Source organism: Dermochelys coriacea, chromosome 1, assembly GCF_009764565.3.
Source record: "Dermochelys coriacea isolate rDerCor1 chromosome 1, rDerCor1.pri.v4, whole genome shotgun sequence".
In the NCBI taxonomy this organism is placed as follows: domain Eukaryota; kingdom Metazoa; phylum Chordata; order Testudines; family Dermochelyidae; genus Dermochelys; species Dermochelys coriacea.
This window is the reverse complement of record NC_050068.2, coordinates 151,229,248-151,243,527: the sequence shown is the minus strand read 5'-3', so window position 1 is coordinate 151,243,527 and position 14,280 is coordinate 151,229,248. Positions and strand designations below refer to the sequence as shown.

The 14,280-nt window shown below is 43.7% G+C and overlaps 1 protein-coding gene and 1 pseudogene across 6 annotated transcripts in view; both read right to left on the bottom strand.

The window, feature by feature from the left end:
- PRRG1 (proline rich and Gla domain 1) overlaps positions 1-11,999 on the bottom strand; it is a 63,506-nt gene extending 51,507 nt beyond the window's left edge. For 2 of the 6 annotated variants that reach the window (XM_038386926.2, XM_038386925.2), the window contains exon 1: positions 11,807-11,957. The gene's annotated coding sequence lies outside the window, so the exon portion shown is untranslated. Of the gene's footprint in view, positions 1-10,831; positions 10,915-11,806 lie in introns of all 6 variants that reach the window. The other 4 variants (XM_043505572.1, XM_043505573.1, XM_038386928.2 and 1 more) reach the window with 4 other exon arrangements.
- A 357-nt stretch (positions 12,000-12,356) lies between these two features.
- Positions 12,357-12,532, bottom strand: LOC119850259 (annotated as a pseudogene).
- Between the last annotated feature and the right edge of the window lie 1,748 nt (positions 12,533-14,280).

Below are 14,280 nucleotides of genomic sequence, written 5' to 3'. Positions count from 1 at the left end.
ACTTTTAAATAACAGTCCCTTCCCCGGTTTTCCATTTTGGCCCAGATATAATCCAAATGCACCCGTTGTAGTTCTCCCATCGCTGACAATACTACCCCAGTGTTTGACAAGAAAGTTTTTTTAGAAAGATAAATCAGTTTTGTTTAGCTCCAGATGGTGGTTTGTAGTATCAGCTACAAATATGTTCTCTTCCACATGTGCTTGAGCCAGACTTCCAAGTTTAATGGCTTCTGTAAATTAAATTTAACTGTAGTGTTAAGTTTATCAGGCGACTCCAATGGGTGTAAAATATTTTACTGACTCAGATCTTTTAAAGCTAATCTAAAGTAGTTTATTAGGATTGTGTTTTTTTGTTTTTTTAATTGTGACACTGTAGCAGCCTTGGCTTGGTTTCTTAGCAAGAACCAATGCCTGTACCGCATGCTCCGTCCATGAACTGCCCATGTTTCAACTTCCTCCTTACCTCATCTCTACAATCCTAACTTATTTTGTCCCTCATTACCTAGTTCATAACGAACAGTTGCCTGGGTGTTCTTCTTATCTTAGGTTTCAGAGTAGCAGCCGTGTTAGTCCGTATTCGCAAAAAGAAAAGGAGTACTTGTGCCACAAGTACTCCTTTTCTTTTTGCGAATACAGACTAACACGGCTGCTACTCTGAAACCTGTCATTATGCAAGGCACTTGAATTTAGCTGTATAGAGTGGAAATCTGTCAACTTCATGATTTTTGTCTCTAAGGTGCCACAAGTACTCCTTTTCTTCTCATCTTAGTTGGCTCATACATTGTCTTCTTAGCCTACTAACCTATCTACTTATCTCATTTAGCACATACTTTGTTTTCAGCCTGATGATTCATTTACCTCCCTAATACTATCTTCCAAGAAATAAGGTCTTCCTCCATGCATTAATTAGGGCTTGCCTACACTTGCGCATTAGAGTGCCCGGGGCTGATTTAATGCACTAACTCCTGAGGTGTCTACACTGGCAAGGCACTTAGAGCACCTGGACTCTGCAGCTGGAGCGCTCCTGGTAATCCACCTTCATGAGAAGCATAAAGCTTGCTGCGCCCCGGCTGAAAAGCCTGGGTGTCAGTGTGGACAACATATTGCATTACTGCATTGTGACTGGCCTCCAGATACATCCCATAATCCCCTGAAGTCAAGCCACTCTTGTCATTGTTTTGAAGGCAGACACGTGGAGATCCCCTTTCAAAGCTCAGAGTCTGAAAGCCAGCATGCTTATCTGCTCCGGGACAAAGCAAACCATTACTGTGGAATGCTCCTGTTGCAGTGAGAGAGAGAGAGGCAGGGGGGTAGGGAGGGGTCTGCTGCTGTCTGAATTTATAAGACAACATGCTGGCACACTCTGCCCCCAAAACACAGTCTCTCCTCGCACATACACACCACACACATACCATTTAAAAAGCACACTGCAGCCACTTGCTCACTGGGATAGCTACCACAATGCACTGCTCTCTGTGACGTTGCAAGAGCTGCTAATGTGGCCACACCAGTGCGCTTGCAGCTGAAAGCGTAAACACACGATGGCGTTTTCCCTGCTGCGGTTTTCATCTGCAAGTATAGCCAAGCCCTTACTCATGTCAGGCTAAGTATCAGCTACACGGTGGCTATAAACCTCCTGGATAACCTCTCACTTGCCAGTATGACTTTTCATGAGCATTATAAATATGCAGAATGTGTTGTGGTAACGATGTGAAAAGAACCTTTGTGAAGAAACTACTCTATTTAGGAACAAGAAAAAAATGATTTGATCTCAAATAAATTTGTTAGTCTCTAAGGTGCCAAAAGTCCTCCTTTTCTTTTTGAGTATATTTAGTGTTTCCTTGGTACACACAGAATGACTTACAGCTCGTTCAGTTTAGGGAAGTTACCCAGGAAAGGGTAGGGAAGAAAGAAATTCATCTCGTTTTAAGTAGCACACTGAACAAGAGAAATTTGAAAATGAATACTGTCTTAAGTGTTCTGTATTGTCAGCAAGTTTAGACTTGCCTATTTTCTCCCAGAAACAAGGCACATAGGATAAGATTACTAAGCAAAGTACTTACGGGATTTTTCCAGTCCACTGAAATTAGCAACTGTAAATATTTAAGTGCATGGAATAGCAGTCATGCAAAAAAAAGTTAGACATGGGCATTTCATTTGATCATATAATAAGTACAGAAAGCCTAAACATTTTTTATGTTTTGTCATGTTTGAAAACTGAATTAAAAAAGGATATGCAAAACTTAACAGTCAAACAAAAAATAGTCACAACAGATGTTCACAGCACTTTAAATTCTAAAATAAAACAAAAAAGAGGGATCATCCATATGAAGAGAAAGCTTTCTGAACAGCTATTTTCCCCCCCAGATCTAAGTGATGTGGGAGTATCCATGCATATGTATTTTAAACATACATATTAGCCCTGTCCACACTAGAGACATTTACTGTGCCAAGTATTGTTTGTTCCAGGTAGAATTTTAACATACACACACAAAAGCCCTCCAAATGATTTACATATGTGCTGAATACTGTCCTGAATAGACTATGCTGCAGACTGAAGTATTCTAGTGCCAATGTGGATGCCGTTTAGATAATATAAAATTCAACTAATCCTCCCACTATAGTTCCATCATCAGCAATCTCTCGGAGTTAGAGGAGAATTGTCGTCCAAGAAATGATAGCCGGCTATTGTTTAGCCATCTGCAGATGGCTAATCAGACAAATTTGGGATCCATTCATCTCATCACAGTCAGGGCAGATGTTTCCGGGTGGAAGAGGTGGATCAGGATTGTTGAGTTGGGCTGTGGCATGTTCTTACCTCCTTCTCCATTTCTCTGTCTTCATTGGGTCTCCAAATGCTGGGATCCTTGCCACAAGGTACTTCTCCATTTTAATCAGTCAAGGGCTTAGTTCATAAGTTCATGTCAACATTGAACTTCATATTGGCTTTGAGGGTGTCTTTGAAGTGCTTTTTCTGCCCTCCCTTCATTGGTTGGCCATGGCTCAGTTGTGAGAACGTGACCTGCTTCGGGAGTCAATTGTCTGGCATTCAAAGAACATGACCAGCCCAACAGAGTTGGTGGCTGATGATCATCGCTTCAATGCTGGAAGCTTTGGCTTGGTACATAATGCAGATGTTGGTGCATCAGTTATCCCCCTTGACTTGGAAGATCTTGCGGAGGCACCATTGATGGTGTCTTTCAAGAGCCTTGAGATGCCTACTGTGTGAGACCCAGGTTTTGGTATTGTACAGGAGAGCAGAGAGGACAATGGCCTGGTACACAAGAAGTTAGGTTTTGCTCGATGTCATAATCAACGACATTTTCTCAAACATTCGAAAGCTGTACTGCCACATTGGAGGCAGTGCTGAATGTCCTTCTCAATGTCAGCTTTCTATGACATATCTACAGAGGCAGGGGAAGTGCTCAACGTTCTCCAGGGTCCCTTTGTTTATCTTGATTGTGGGAGCAGGATCCTGGTAGTTCAGAGCCTGTTGGTGAAGCACTTTCATTTTCTTGTGGTGTGAGAGACTCAGTTGATTGTAGGCCTCAGAGAAGATATCAACTGTTTTTTTTTTTGAAAATCTTCTTCTGAGTGGGCACACAAGGCACAGTTGTCTGCATACGGAAGTTCAATGACTGATTTAACAATAGTCTGTGTCTTGGATAGGAGGCAATTGAGGTTGAACAGCTTGCCATCCATTCTGTATTGGATATCAAGTCTGGAGAGGAACTCAGTGATGGAGAATGACAGCAAGAAAGATGGAGAAGAGGTTTGGAGGGATGACAACCTTGCTTGACTTCCGTCTTGACTATAAAGGAGTCTGTTTCAGATTCACGGCTGATAAACGTCATGGATATGTTTTTGTGGAGTATTCAGAGGACAGCAACATATTTTGGTGGGCAGCCAAATTTGATGAGAGTTCTCCACAGAGCCTCATGGTTGATGGAATCAAATGTTTTCATGAAGTCAATGAGGTCAATATAGAGAGGCTGGTGTTTATGGTACTTTTCCTGAAGGTAGTGAGCAGTGAAGATCATGTTGGTGATACCCTGAGTTGGTCTAAATTTGCATTGTGATTCTTTGAGGATTTCCTCAGCAAGAGGGAGCAGCCTGTTGAGGCGAATTCTGGCGAGGATCTTTCCATATGTGGACAACAGGGAGAGACCTTGATCATTTCCACAATTTGATTTGTCTCCTTTCTTGAAGATAGTCACAATCATGGCATTCCTAAGGTCGGCTGTGATTTCTTCTGAATTCCAGTTCTTGAGGATTAGGGCATGAAGCTGGTGAGCCAGTTCTTCGCCTCCTTCTTTGAAGATTTCAGTGGAAATTCCATCAGGTCCAGATGCCTTATTGTTCATCTATTTGATGGTTTTTCTTACCTCAAGAAGTGTTGGTGGTTCTAGGATCATTCTGGATGGGATGTTGAGGGATTAAGTCAAAGATGCTATCAACATCGAAGTTATGATTCAATAGATCTACAAAGTGTTCCTTCCATCATACAGTGACCAATTTGTTATTCCACAGTAGCCTTCTGAAGTCTCCCAGAAGACACTGCATCTAGTAGTTCTGCATTGAACTGTGGGCTAAGCATCAGCTACTTACCTTATAAATTGAGTTTGGACTCACTTTTTGTAACATTTGTACAGTGAATCCATGGTACACCCATATCTTGAATATTGCATGCAGATGTGGTCTCCCCATCTCAAAAGAGATATATTGGAATCGGAAAAAGGCAACAAAATTCAGAAAAGGGTAACAAAAATGATTAGGGGTATGGAACAGCTTCCATGAGATTAACAAGATTCGTCTCTTTTCCAAACTGAAAAGTCCTACTAAAAGGGGATATGATTGAGATCTATAAAATCATGACTGGTGTGGAGAAAATGAATAAGGAAGTGTTATTTACTCCTTTAACACAAGAATTAGGGGTCAAAGGAAATAGGCAGCAGGTTTAAAATAAATAAAAGGAAGTATTTCTTCACACAGCACAGAGTCAACCTGTGAAACTCTTTGCCAGAGGATGTTGTGAAAGCCAAGACTATAACAGGGTTCAAAAAAAGAACTAGATAAATTCATGGAGGATAGGTCCATCAATGGCTATTAGCTAGGATGGGCAGGAATAGTGTCCTTAGCCTCTGTTTGCCAAAAGCTGGGTATAGGTGAAGGAGATGGATCACTATGATTACCTGCTCTGTTCATTCCCTCTGGGGCATTTGGCATTGGCCACTGTTGGAAGACGTACTAGGCTAGATGGACCTTTGGTCTGAGCTAGTATGGCCATTCTTATGTACTTAGCATAGTGGGGCCTGTAGGCACTACCACAAAACAATCAACAACTGGCATTGTTTAGAAAAGAGATACCCCAAAAGAGGGGCAAATCTACAAGAGTTCTGCAAGTGTGGACTCTAAAACACTTGTGCTTAAACTGCTGAAATACATGCAGTTCAATTACAGACTTCTGTCCTCTAGTATAGAGAGGCTCATTCATTTAAGAGAGAGAAGCAAGCTTACTATGGGTTACTGGCATGATGTGTGAAGTTAGAATGCTAAGAGCATCATCTCTATTTAGACTAATCACCCATTATCCAAAGTCTTCTTGCATTTTGAATTTTGAATTCATGTCTCAACCTGATAGGACTGATCTCTTTCTTCCAACATGTGTAATAGCTTGGGTGGCTGTGTCAATGAGCCACTTCCATAGCCACAGTCATTATGGATGGAAAATAACTGACAGCACACCTTAGTCATTACCATTGTGTCCAAAGGGGTCAACAGGTCTAGCAGGGCTTTGAAAGTACAAGGGGGGGGGGCGGAAAAATGGGCACACTATTTAAATGACATCTTAAAAATATTTACCTGCCATAGCATGGAGGACTGTATGTTAGGTACCCTCACACTCTCTCTCTCTCTCTCTCTCACACACACACACACACACACACACACACACAGTGTACCCCTGCCATCCTCTTAGCCCTTAGTCAATAAAGAGAAATACACCATTTTGGCTAAAGCTTAACTTGAAAATAAAGTGCCTAGTTTCATTAAGATATGTAATTTGTGTTTGTTTCCAGTTTTAGACAGTCTAGTACAATGCTACAAAAAAACCACTAGAATTGCAGCAATGGAATCATGTGGCAAGGTTTTTAAAAATTATAGAGTGCCAAGGCAATTCTTCCCATTTTTGCATTAAGGTATAGTTTAAATGCTTTTTCCATACACCTCCAATACTGGTGGATAAAACACTGCAGCTGCCAAGAAGAAACAGTATCCTCTTTACAGAAGAAGAGTCTCCATTTACATTTCACTTCCTTCTGTCTGAAATAATTGTTGACGTTTAGTACAATACACTTTTTCTCTCTGAATATAAAACATGCAAAGAAATAGCCAATGTAAGACAAACCATTTACAGAGAACAATCCAGGCTGCTACAGTGTTACGGAACTTTAAAAAAAAAATCTAATATACTACTTAAAATTAGCTTTAAAAGATCTGAGTCAGTAAATTGTTTTACACTCACTGAAGTCACTTGATAAAGTTAACACTGCAGTGAAATTTAATAAGTCATTAAATTTGAAAGTCTGTCTCAAGCACATGGGGAAGAGACATTTGTGGATACTACTAAAATTATAGTCATGGTTTGAGAAAACTGAATCACAAGAGAAAAGCTGTACTTGTGGCACCTTAGAGACTAACAAATTTATTAGAGCATAAGCTTTCTCTAAGGTGCCACAAGTACTCCTATTCTTTTTGCGGATACAGACTAACATGGCTGCCACTCTGAAAAGCGAAAAGCTGTTCACAGTGTCTTTGTTACCTAACATCAGTTTCCGCAAAATTTAAGCTATCTAGCCCTATGATTTGCAAAGATAGTCTCCCAAGTGGAAACCAAAAGTAGACTCATGTAGAATTGCCTTACTAAATCCCCAAACCGACTAACAGGGTTACCACTCTGAAACCTGTCCACTGCCTGTTGTTGCTGCTCACAGTTTTGCCAAGCAACAGCACAGTGAAATTAGCAAGACTCGTCAGTTTTATGGCTGTTATTCAATAAGGAAAGAACAATAGTAAGAACCTCAAGAATTATGTCAATCTCACCTGTAGCTAGTGAAGAGACAGAAGACAGGCACAAGAATGATCAACAAAGGACTGGGGCAATAGCAGAGACCTCTTTTCCCTATCACTCCTTGCAGCAGCCCAGAGTCTTGAGGGTGAGGAATAGGGAAAGGAGAAACCAAAAGCTCCCTCTCCCCTTCAGCAAGTAGCTAGAAGCAGAGACATCTAGAAACCAAAGGTTGATATGAAAGCTAGAGACTAAGTAGAGTCCGTGAACAGCACCCTGGTAAAAATCCCAGCACCACCCCTTTACCAGCAAGCAGTTGGGGAGAAGCAAGGAAGCTGAACGTCTCAGCAGGACTTTCCCTCTAGATCATACTGGTACTGCCCCCTACAAGCCCCATCATATACCTAGCAGCTAGTGGGTAGACATATTTTTGAGCAGTGATAACAGTACTAAAGTTTTTCAGCCAAAGAGGATCCCCTCTTCAGGTGTTAAACTGTTTTACTGAGATATGGCTAAGATGATGAATGTTACAAAAGAGGCAGTTGAAATTTTATCTAAGTTATGGATTTAGAGATAGAATAAAGTTAACAAGCTGAGACCTGAAATTTGACTCTGGAACTCATTGCCACAACGAAGAGTCCAAGAGCTTAGCAGGATTTAAAAAAGGATTAGGAATTTCTATATAGATAACAGGTATCCAGAGTTATAACAATAAGAAATAACATCCCACGCCCTCCAAACACATAAAAAAATCTTAACAAACCAAGAGTTTGGAAGGGATATAGATCCTCATGCTATAGGGCACAAAGCCAAACTCTAATGGCTGGGGTTAAGAAACTTCCCCCATGACAGTTTATTCCTGGATTGCATGCAGCATGATTTTACTCACATGAGAAAGTTACACTTGATTCTGACCACTGCTGGAGAAGCTATACTGAAATAGATTGATCACTAGCCTAAAAATGTTACAGGATTTCCGATTAAATAGTTTACCCAATCACTATTAAAATACTGTCACTTTAACTAGCAATTAATACAGAAAGCTTAATTTGTTGATTCGGATCTTTTAGAACAATTCACCAAACAAATGTACAACACTTCACACAAATCTGTCTAAGGGCATGGCTACACTGGAAACTTCAAAGTGCTGTTGCGGGAGCGCTCCCACAGCAGCACTTCGAAGTGCGAGTGTGGTCACGCACGAGCGCCGGGAGAGAGCTCTCCCAGTGCTCCTGGTAATCCACCTCCACGAGGGGATTAGCTCTGAGCGCTGGGAGCCTGTTTACACTAGCGCTTTAAAGCGCTCTGACTTGCTGCGCTCAGGGGGGTGATTTTTCACACCCCTAAGCCAGCAAGTTAGAGCGCTGTCAAATGTAAGTGTAGCCAAGCCCTAAAACTACCGCAAAACTGCATCCAAGAGCAAGTAACAGATTAACAAGACCTCTTTTCCCACCCCAGCTGCAAACACGTACACTAGAGAAGTCTCATTTTATGCCAAAAGTATTTTTCCATAGTTTAGAAAGAGACAGCATTATGATTTGTATAACCATAGCATCTGGAAACCTGAGTCACAGACCAGGCCCCAACTGTGTTAGGTGATGTACAAACACAGAACAAAGTCAGTCTCTGCCTGATGTTACAAGTGTATATCCAATCACATTTATAGCTCCATCTAGAATTATAAATACTTTACAAGCTGCACAACAACAAAAAAATCATATTCTCTACCCTTGAAACATAGTCATCCCTACCATGAAATACCACAACTCAACACTACAATAGTGTAAGGCAGGACATGAATGCTTTAAATAAACCAAAAATTCAGTAGGATTTTAGGCAGTTAGCATGCAGTTTTCTAAATTCCAATTTGAAAATAGGACACATTTTGATTTTATGGGAGGAATTTACAATTTTGATTAGTCACTCAATATTGCTGATTGCTACAGCACCACAGATTTCAGAGTAGCAGCCGTGTTAGTCTGTATTCGCAAAAAGAAAAGGAGTACTTGTGGCACCTTAGAGACTAACAAATTTATTAGAGCATAAGCTTTCGTGAGCTACAGCTCATTTCATCGGATGCATTTGGTGGAATTGATTAGCAGCAGCATCAACTACAAAGAGGGAAGGACCAAGCACACCTCAGACATTGAAAAGAGTTTTGTTTAACAAGACCCATTAGCACATAGTAAAGGGTAAACAAGGAAATAGCTGGGTATTGTTAGATTAGATTTGAAAAGGTTAAATAGTTACCAACACTTGAACGTGAACAAAAATAGCTGGCAGGGACAGCAAAGTTAGACATTAGGTCATTCAATCCACCCTTTTGCCAGTGCTGTATTGTTCTCTACACCACTTTTTCAAGTAGTTTATTTGGAATTTAAGGAGCAACATGGAAGAAGGCACAGAGATGGCTGTGGGAGGCCAAAGAAAGAGACTGCAGAAACACTAAGCTTGGAGCAGACAGCATCATGGAAGCCTTGGTTGGACAGTATTTCATTAAGGAGGGTGTGATTACGAGCACAAAAAGCAGTAGAGAAGTCAAAAAGAACAGAGTAGAGAATCTGAGATTTAGCTAAGAAAAAAATCAAGTCCTTGACAAGCCGTATATCAACAGAGTGAAGGAAGCAGAAGCCAGATTGCAGGGGGTCAAAACATTCATTACCACCCCCCCCCAGACCTTTGTACATCTCAGTTAATCAAAAGCACCATTTTCAACTGTTGCCTAATTTTCTTGCTTCAAATGCAAACTCCATCCTTATGGAGAAAACAAATTCGTAATGTTGTGCTCACATAGTTCCTCTCTCTCAGCTGCTTGTCTCAATCCTTCTGCTCAGCCAGACTCAATCCTCCGAATAGAGTGTTCAGATGCCAAGACCCAGACCTGGCATGGCCAGCAGCAGCCCTGAGCTGCTATTACAGGACAAGTTCTGCTCAGCCACTGCCTGAAGCATGCCTAGTGTGGCCAGAATCTTCAGGGAATTTAGCTAAAATCTTAGAAGTGTCTACCAAGCATATGTTAACTGCAATATTTCAAAGGCTTATAACTTGGCCAAATTTGTGTGGTTAACAGGGATGGCTAGAGGCAGATTTCTAACATAAAGGCCAATTACAAGCCAAATGTCAAGTCCCTGAACCAAAGCATTAAGGTAGCTGAGCTTTCCAAACAAAAGGTAACTAGAATTTTTTAACATGGGCAGAACATATTCTTTCTTAGACTTGTTAAATTAAAAAACAAAATAAAATTAAAAAATAAAAATACAACCTCTGGCTGGAACCCAGGATGGAAAATTTCTACCCAAACAGTTAAAGTTCAGCAAGGTTATAAGCAACTGAAAATTGGGTCTTATAATGGGAAGTGCCAGGCAACCTCTACAGGAGGATCCACCCACCATATGTATATCTACACACACACACACACACACACACACATTACGTATGCACTTCAAACTTTCCTCATCAAACTCCAGCCACAGTCATTGGGTTTCACTCTTCCCTTAAATTCCCTCTATCTTTCTGATACCCAGCTGCCTAAAACTGAATGTAGTACCAAAACTACAGTGACAGACCCAAACACTGGGGTCTCCATTTAAAAAAAAACAAAAAACAACCCCCCCCCCCCCAAAAACAGCCACCACCACCAATCCATAGTTATGTCAATCAATGGCAGGGCCACCCTCCACAAAACAGCTCACACTCACAAACACCCAACATCAGATGACTATGGGGGTGGGGGGGGGGAAGAGCTGAAAGGATCTTTTTTCTCATCTCCCAAAAGAGACAATTGCTGAACACAGAATGCGAGCAAGAGCAGCTCTCTCCCCCACATCTGTCACACCCTGCTGCTGCCTGCAAAACAGACACCCCCTTTGTTGATTTTCAGCAGCACAATGGGCCAGAACAGAAAGCAGACAAGACACCCCCGTAACACTCCCCCAGACAGCCAGCACCGCAAGCTGCCTCCCCCAACACACCAGACACGGGCTCTCTCAATTAAATGCAGACCCACAGCAAACTTTTCCAGCCACCTAACCCCCTAAAAGAAGAGAAGAAACACAGGCAGCGCCAACTCCGAACTTTCGGGGCGGCAAAGGAAGGACTTGGAAGAGTTGCTCTAAGCAAGAAACCACCCCTGGGCACCGCCTGCCAGTCCCCGTATCCTGCCCCCCCCCAACCCCTGGACACCGCCTGCCACTCCCCCCTATCCTGCCCCCCCCAACCCCTGGACACCGCCTGCCACTCCCCCCATCCTGCCCCCCCCAACCCCTGGACACCGCCTGCCACTCCCCCCTATCCTGCCCCCCCCAACCCCTGGACACCGCCTGCCACTCCCCCCTATCCTGCCCCCCCCAACCCCTGGACACCGCCTGCCACTCCCCCCTATCCTGCCCCCCCCAACCCCTGGACACCGCCTGCCACTCCCCCCTATCCTGCCCCCCCCCAACCCCTGGACACCGCCTGCCACTCCCCCCTATCCTGCCCCCCCCCAACCCCTGGACACCGCCTGCCACTCCCCCCTATCCTGCCCCCCCCAACCCCTGGACACCGCCTGCCACTCCCCCCTATCCTGCACCCCCCCGGCGCCGCCTGCCACACCCCTACCCTGCGCCCCCGTACCCTGCCCCCTGCACCCCACCCACGCCCAGGGACCACATCCCTAAGCCTCCAATCAGCCCAGCTCACCCCCGCTTCCCCCCAAGTGCACCCGCCCGCCCCGGCAGGGGGGCAGCCCCGGGCACAGACCTCGGCCAGCCGGGCCGCGCCGCGCCGCGCCGCGCGCCGCTCTCCTCTCTCCGCTCCGGGAGCGGCGCACGATCCACCCCGCTCCCGCCCGGCCGCAACCCAGCTCGCTGCTCCCGACGCTCCCGGGACGGCCCGCGCTGGCGCTGCCTCTGCGCAAGCGCCGCGGCTCCCCAGCTCCAGCCGCCAGGGCGCTGTGGGCGGGAGCTTCACTGGGAGGGGGCGCCCTGCGCACTGACTAGCGCGCCCGCCCGCCGCCCGCTGGAGCGCTGCTCCGCCCCCTGCGCACGCCAACCCCCTTTATTCTGGGGCTCAGCCCCCTTCTCACCCCTCTGGGGCAGCGGGTCCCAAACTTTAACAACCTGTGGACTCCTTTCACGAAAATGTCAAGTCTCTCGAACCCCTCCTAAAAAGGAATATTTCCAAGTAGTTTCTCCTTTACCTGAGTATAAATTAGAAAAGCAGTGGGCTTGGAAATATAAAATTTGTTTTTCTATCATGCTTACTACACACTATTTATTATTAATTAGTATTTATCATTATAGAATTTTTATTACATTATGAAAACAGCAACACTGTTCCAAGAGCTCACTTTCGTAGCTTGTACGCTTTGAATAAGCCTGTTATAAGACAATTTAATATATAGTCCTCAGATAGAGGACGTATCAGATATTAAACTGATAAGAACAGATACTACACTTGATCTTAGCCAAAAGGCCGAGAAGCGACAAGGCTCCTATGTTTCATCAAGGGGTATCAGATGTGAAACAGGTGAAGGTATTTAAGAAGCCAACTCAAAGAGTTCCTCCTACACAGGCACTCAGGTCTTGAGCAGTCCAGGCACACAACGCATGTTACAACAAAGCTTAAACTTGTTCTTCCTAATAATTTTAAAAACAATACTAGCTGCCTGTTTCATTTTTAAAACAGCAAAAAATATCCACCACCCTTTCCGTTTCTTATAAGGAGTCTTGAAGTTTAAATCTCCTCAGTGTGATAGATACGCTTGTTTTGATCTGCTTAGCTCTTGGAAATCCAGGAGCTCCAGGCTGCTGGCCCCAGCCTGCCCGGGGTCCCTAGGGACAGCTCTATCTGCCACTAGGGAATTTTTTCCCAAGAACCCCCAGTAACATTTTGTGAACCCTCTGGGGTTCATGAACCCCAGTTTGGGAACCACTGCTCTGGGACCTCCCCTGTCTCTTCTCAGGGCAGTTTTTCCCTAGGACTAGAACCAGCCCCCAGTCCCCATCACAGAGAGGGAGTGATAGCTTTGTGAAAAAGGAGTAATAAGGTGGTTTTGTATTTTACCATCTTTCTGTGTGAGTTCATCAAGAGGGGGTCTAAAAAGATCTGCAGTCTAAAATTGTATGTAACTATAACTTTTAGTCCTTGAAACTTGCAAATGTACATTAGCTGAGTTTTGCTGAGCACTTCTAGCAAACTTCATTTCTGATGCTATAATTTTGTAAGGGTTTGCACAGAAGAACGGGCCAGCTCAAAGAGTTGGTTGTGGATAGAAAGTCTTTCACCGCTAGATACTTCTGATCCAAATGCACTGATGTCTGTTGTTCAGTGCTCTATTTGAAATGGATTGAGGGTCTTTGTCCATCTTCTAGTGCAGTGGTTTTCAACCTGTGGTCTGCTGACGCCTTGAGGTCCACAGACTATGTCTAAGATCTCCAAAGGGGCCCATACCTCCATTCGAAATTATTTAGGGATCCACAAGTGAAAAAAGTTTGAAAACCACAGTTCTAGTGAATATGTTTTTTAAAAAATATATAACCTCAGCTAACAGCTTTGCCATCAGACAGGTTGAGGCCTGAATGGTAGGGAGACTGAACTAAGACTATGTCTACACTAGCACTTTTGTCGGCCAGGGGTGTGAAAAAACACACCCTGACTGACATACATTTCACTGACAAAAGCGCCAGTGTGGACAGTGCTATGTCAGCGGAAGATGCTCACCCTCCAACATAGCTACTGCTGCTTATTTGGGGTGGTTTAATTATGCCAACAGGAGAGCTCTCTCCCATCGGCAGGCACAGAGCAGCTACATGAGAGACCTTGCAGCAGCGCAGCTGCAGCAGTACAGCTGTGCCACTATAAGGTATATTGTGTAGACATAATTTTCACTTATCTCCCTCCAGAGTTAATAAACGCTCTTAAACAGGGTTGAAGCACCCTGACAGAGTGCAGTGTGCTGGAAGCTTACATTGCTACTGCTTGTGCTACAGTTTCAGTTGTTCAGTGGATTATGATTTCGGTGTCCAGAGCTGCTTATCCAGCACCTTCCACCTTTACTATTGTAAACTAACAAATGAGTGAAAACTAGCACAAAAAGGAATGTGCTAATGGTACAATAGTAGAAGTTCACTTATATTTATGGTAACAGAAGATTAAATATAGAATTAGCTATTATATAAATCTTCATCAATCTCTTTATTGGAACTAGATTTAGAATTAAAAGGCAGATGAGA